Source organism: Dama dama, chromosome 2 (genome assembly GCF_033118175.1).
Source record: "Dama dama isolate Ldn47 chromosome 2, ASM3311817v1, whole genome shotgun sequence".
NCBI lineage: Eukaryota > Metazoa > Chordata > Mammalia > Artiodactyla > Cervidae > Dama > Dama dama.
This window is the reverse complement of record NC_083682.1, coordinates 11,329,159-11,335,158: the sequence shown is the minus strand read 5'-3', so window position 1 is coordinate 11,335,158 and position 6,000 is coordinate 11,329,159. Positions and strand designations below refer to the sequence as shown.

The 6,000-nt window shown below is 46.0% G+C and overlaps 1 pseudogene; it reads right to left on the bottom strand.

The window, feature by feature from the left end:
- Window positions 1–720: 720 nt before the first annotated feature.
- On the bottom strand, window positions 721–4,581 carry LOC133066229 (pregnancy-associated glycoprotein 1-like; annotated as a pseudogene).
- Window positions 4,582–6,000: the final 1,419 nt, after the last annotated feature.

The following is a 6,000-nucleotide window of genomic DNA, read 5'->3' as shown; positions in this document are numbered from 1 at the left end:
TGCCCCACTCTGTGCCCACGGATGTGGGGTGACTTTTTTATTAGTTGTTTTCACGTCTTAAGACTGCAGCCAACCTCTCTCCACTGCTGGGTAGCTTCTCCATAAGGCGACCAGTTTTCCCCATTTGCTCAGGACTTTCCCTGTTTTCAAACTGACATTTATCTGTACTGAGAACTTCCTTGATCCTAGGTATACCTGGACATTTTGTCATCTTATAACGCTATCCAGGCTGGTGAAATCCTCCCTGATCCTGTTCACCACACTGCAGAGTCCTCTGACGGTGCTCCCCGCCTCACAGGTCAGTGGGTGCATTGCTCTCCCAGCTGCACAGACCGCTCTGGACCCAGTGAGGATCCTGGTCAGAGCCCTGGTCAGGAGGCCTAGGGGTTATGAACGCATGGGCTGTTTGTGTATCTATGTGTTTGTGTGTTTGTGTGTATGTGTGTTTGTATGTGTCTCTGTGTGTGCTTCTGTGTCTCTGACTAGCTATGCTTGTTTATATGTATCTCTGTGTATATGTGTCTGCTTGTGTGTTTACATGTGTCTGTGTGTCTGTCTGTGTCATTGTGGGTGGTGTATATGTCTGTGTGGCTATGTGTCTGAGAATCCATTTGTGAGTGTCTGCCTGTGTCCATGTACAGTACTGGGAGCATCACTTGGACTGACCCTCAGAGGGAGAGGTTTACTGGTCTATGTGTACACGCCAGTCACCTGATTGGATCAATGGTACCCAGTTGAGCACTCCCTGGTAGTAGGCTAAGTCCACCCCACCAAACATCACCACACTGCCCTTCACCCTGCATCTGTCAATAGAAGAGAGGGGGATATCTTTGGAGGACAGTGACAACAGGACTGTCTGAGAGCTGTGCTTGTCTACCCATCAAGGCCCTAATAAGGTCCCCATCTACAGATGCAGAAATCGAGTCTAGGAGCCATTGAGAACCACACTGAGGTCGGTTACTGGCTAGTGAGTGGCACAGAGGAGGTTAGAAGGTGAATTACTTGGCTGGGTTCCAGCCACTATGTCTTCTGAAGAGGCCCTGGACCTCCTGCTATCTGAGTACTCAGATTCCCTCACAGGATAGGGTGTTGAAGTGTTTTTGCTTTCCCCTTGTCCAGCTTGTCAATTTTCAGGGAAATCAAGGCCTGGGAGTGCTAAGCGTGTGGGTTCAAGTCTCCCAGAGCGGGCTCTGCTGGCCTGTGACCTCTACTGTCCAAAGGGCCCCACACTCAGAAGGGCCCTCCACCTCTGCTCTTCCTGTCTTGAAATGCCTAATATTTCTTGATCAAGGGATCCCACACTTTTGTTTTGTGGCCCACACTTTCATTTTTCACTGGCACCTGCAAATTTGATAGCTGGTCCTGGGTTCCCAGTGAAATGCTAATGAGGAAGGAAAAATATTCACCATCCTTCTCCTTCCTTCCTTATCAAATTCATAAGCAAATCGTATTGCGTTTTCCTCTAACTTGTTTCCTGTTGCCTTCCATTAGTCTTCCTCCTCACTCACCCCCCCTCCCCAGACCAAGTTACTGGTCTTGAGCCCAGGAGCATGGTTGTGTTCCAATAAAACATTATTTATAAAAACCAGTGGTGATGCCAGGTAGGGCCCTGGGCCAGTTATCCTGGGTTAGATTATCTCTCAGGATACTTCTTTATCAAGTGTTCTATAATTTTCGTGCAACTGAAAGCATCTTACAGATAATTTGGAGAAAGGGATTGTCCATCTCAGACTTACTTGCTCAAGTAGAAGGCAAAGACAGGCTCAGAAATGGCACCTTGATTCTTCAGGTTGTCAAAGATGGGGATGCCTCCAATGAAGGATATGTTGGGTTAGTTCAAGCCCAAGACTCCATCAAAAGGTATACCCTCAAACCCGTATTCTGCCACGCTTAGACTGAATGGCTGGTCAGTACTTACAAGGTCCCCAATCTGTGGGAGAGAAGAGTGTTCCCACTTACAGATACATGAACTGGGGATAGGACTGGACTGGGGTGCATTGCCATTAGATCCTCAGAGAAGAATTGAAGCTGGGCTGTGTCTTTGGTGGACCTCAGATGGTTAGACCAAGCTGGGAGGGGGATTTGGTTTCCATTTGTGAGAGACTGTGGATTTTAAAACATCTGCCCCTCTGAAAAACACCACCTGAGTGAGTCAAATTGGCTTCGTGGCTTCTGTACAGGTGGGGCAACCAAGAGCCAGGCCAGGACGCATCGGTGCCCTCTTGTGGACAAAATGAGCCGAGAGCAAGGCAGCCTTCTGTTTGGCATCACTGTGACCTAATGACAGGAATGGACTTCATTCTCTGTAAGGGATTGTGGATTCTGCATCTGTCCAGGAAGAAAGAAGCCAAAAATACAATTTTGCTTGCAGGGATCTATGAAATAACTGCCTGGGAAATTCACTTTTGGGGATATGTGTGTAATTGTGTGAGTGTGTATGAGAGAGAAAGAGAGAGAGGGGTGAACTACTCAACTACTTTGGGGAGGCAGGCCATAGGCTTATTAGACTCTCAAGGGTCCTCTAGAGTGAGAAATCATTTATCAGGTCCACTGACATCTCTGGCCTCCAGTTTCCCAGTCTGGATACCTCTGAAGCCCTTGACTGCCCCCAGGGTCCCTAGATCAGTTTTATCCTGTCCCCAAACACCCCACAGCAACTTCAGTCCTGAAAAACCGGCCTAGCTCCACTGCTTACCACATGTGTGACCTCAGCAAGGCCCTTGCTGTCTGCACCTCAGTTTTCTCATATGTCTCATGAGCTAATCAGAGTAACTGCTATGTGGGGTTGTTGCAGAACTAAACCAGTTATCACCTGAAAGTGCCTGGAACAGTCTGAGAATATGAAATTGGGTGCTTTTTCCCCCTCTTCTCACTCCCAGCAAAATGAACCTTGAACTGCTCATGGGCAGAGAAGCTGCAAGTCCCCATCTCAAGTCACTCTCTGGGTTAGCTAATCTGTGTGCTCCTGTGTCACCATGGGCACTGCCTCCCCAGGGACAGGATACTGTGGGTAAGATGGCCAATATCTATGGGAGTTAGGCTAGGAAGTGTCCTGCCAGAAGTTCCTACATTTGTTTTGCAAGCAGTGGTCACTCCACAGCCAGTCCTGACTCAGCATTTGTTACCCTGTTACTCGAACGGTGTCATGAGCAACAACTTCCTTCATCCTTCCAGAACCATATTCGATCCTGAAGGTCTTTCTGGTAGGCCAGAAGGTGGAAGACTCGAGATGTCTGAACCTAACACGTGTAGCTGCATACACAAGAGATAAGTGTCATCAGTTGCCAAGGGTGGAAAACAGGCTGGCAGGGCAAGTGAAGGATGCTCCGTGTATGGGTTATCTGTACTCACAACAGGTTGGGCTGGTGCAAAAGACGGATGGCACCCACAAGTTAGATGAGCCAGTGTCAAAGACAACATGGAATTCCTAAGGGGGTGTTCCAATGGTGATGTTACCCACATATACTATCTACAGGGAGAAGGAGGGAGTAGGTTAGTGCAGAACTGGTTACCCTCTATTCCCACACTGATGCCTCCCTCTGGGTGTCACATATCTCTTGAGATCACTTTCTAACCACTGTGCAGCTCACAGCCTTTGATCACAAATGTGCCTGCATTTGATATATTTTTCCTGTGCTACATGGTATGCAGGATACTGACTCTATGACCAGGCGTTGAAGTGGTACCTCCTGCATTGGAAGCACAGAGGCATAACCTCTGGACCTCAGGACCACTGGACACCCAGGGAAGTCCTGGTGCCTTCATTTGAGAAGCTCTGTAGTCTCTTCAAACCCAGCCTTAGCGCCCCCTTCTCCAGGAGGTCCTTCTTGATCAACCTCAGCCACTCCCTCTAAACTCAGACCACATCCAATCAACACTACAAAGGTGACCCTTTCATTTGACATGTATTTACTCTATGCCTATCTCTCAGGCCAGCATGAGCATTCTTGAAGACAAAATAAGCCCTTTTTCTAATCTAAAAATAGTAACCACTATGTTAGAATCTTATGGTCTTACACGGAATACGAGTTCAGTAACTTTTTACAGCTATGGTTCTTGCTTCTGTGGAAACTGAATTCCTCTGCCTGGGGGTTCACAGTTGCTTTGCCATTGGTTCTACCTTTTGATCAGAGATGGTTCACTCTTCATCTGTAACTGACTGACTCACTTATTTCAGAAGGAACAATCTCCCTCAAACTAATGACACATCTTTGGCACAGAAATGGATGTTTACCTGCCACCTGGTAATTTCTGGGCCCAGTCACCAAGACCAAGAGTTGAAGATGAGAGTGCCTTCTCCTCTGGGTGGGGTCCCTGTTTTCCAGTGTTTCTGCCTACTGCAGGAACCCCAACCCCAACATCCCACCTGTCACCTCCAGATGAGCCCCGGTGCTAGGCTAGAGCACCAGGGGGCGCTGTGGAGCACCATCCTACCAAAGTACTCACATCCTCGATATTTCTCAGGGGGTGTGTAGTTATATTCGAGCCACGAGAAGAAATCTGGGACAGTCTATAAGTACGTCCCTTCAGGAAATTGTTCAGCAAGTTTTTTTTGTTGTTGTTTGTTTGTTTGTTTGTTTTTTACTGAGGGTTTTTCGCGTGATCTTCACTTTCATTAGAGGTAGTCTTTCACCAATCATTTGGCAAAGAAAACAAAGAAGAAGCTACAATTAGCTGTCAGTGTTAAGGTATAACTGGCATTGTAATGGAACTGTGTATTTTCCAGTCATTTTTATGAGTCACATTGTTATCAGAATTTTATGCATGTACCATGGCAAAGACATAGGTTTGAATAAGGGTTCTGTTTTGTAATGATGGGTAAGCCATATGACCATGTGGGGTCTGTCTCTCCCTCGGTAAAATCGTGGAATGTAATAATTCCCACCCTCCAAATAGAATATTTTGGGAATAAATGAAGAGATGGATATAAGGTACCTGATAAATAGGAAGTCTCAACAATGACAGCCATTAGCATTGCTGTTGTATTCCCACTGTATCCTTCTCAAAGATGCTCAGGGATGGAGGTAGAAGGGGGATTATTATACAGTTTTTCCAGGGGAGGAATTTGAAATACAGGAAGTTTGTGAGTTGGCTGTGGTCACACTGCTTGTCAGATGTAAAACCGTGTATAAGTAGCTCTCCCAATCTTTCTCCATGTTGAAAGAGAAGAGAGGGTTGAAAGCAGAATCCAAGAGATAGGGAAAATATTAGGGACATTAAGAGGCTCAAGGGCAAAGAAGAGTTAAAACTGAAAAATTAAAACTAAGGAAAAACAACAGAGTTATCTGCAGGCACAGAGACTTCCAAAGAGATGGAGAAATAAATGAGAGAGATACAGAGATGCAGACATAGACAAATACACACCAAAATAGAGAACAGAGAAGAGATCTAGAAAAAACTTCAGAAAAGTGCTATTCCACAGGACCATACCTACTTCTGCGTAGGCTGTGCACTGAACAATTGCAAGGAGTTCCATTTTCAATAGGTCACATGTCTGGGCCCCAAGAGTTGTGCAACCGTGCAACTCTATGCCATGACCGTTGGGACCCACAGTCCCTATAGCAAGGTACTTATCAATAAGTAAGAGTTGAACTTTAAGACTGTCAGGGAAATATTCCTTTCTTGTCTAACACTGATGGGTGGAAGAATAATCAGATGAAAAGAAACATCCCAGAAAGGAAGATGACGTGGCTTACAGTCCTCATACTTACGTGACTATGCACTCTGAGAGGGACACCAGCATGAGCAGCCCAAACCACTTCATGCTTCTTTCCTGGATCCAAGTACTTAGGGAAAAATTGGCTCTTAGCATGTAGTGAAGACCAGAAGGGTCTAGTTATATATGCTCTGAATGACCTAATCGTTCCCTAGGCCACTAATTGATTTGATAAAAATACAAACCTCTCAAAAATGTTTACCTCCATCAGTGTCCTTGGGGAGTAGACGTTGAAAACTTTCAGAATACAGAGAATTCTACTGCAATCTCTTCCTTGAGGCTCA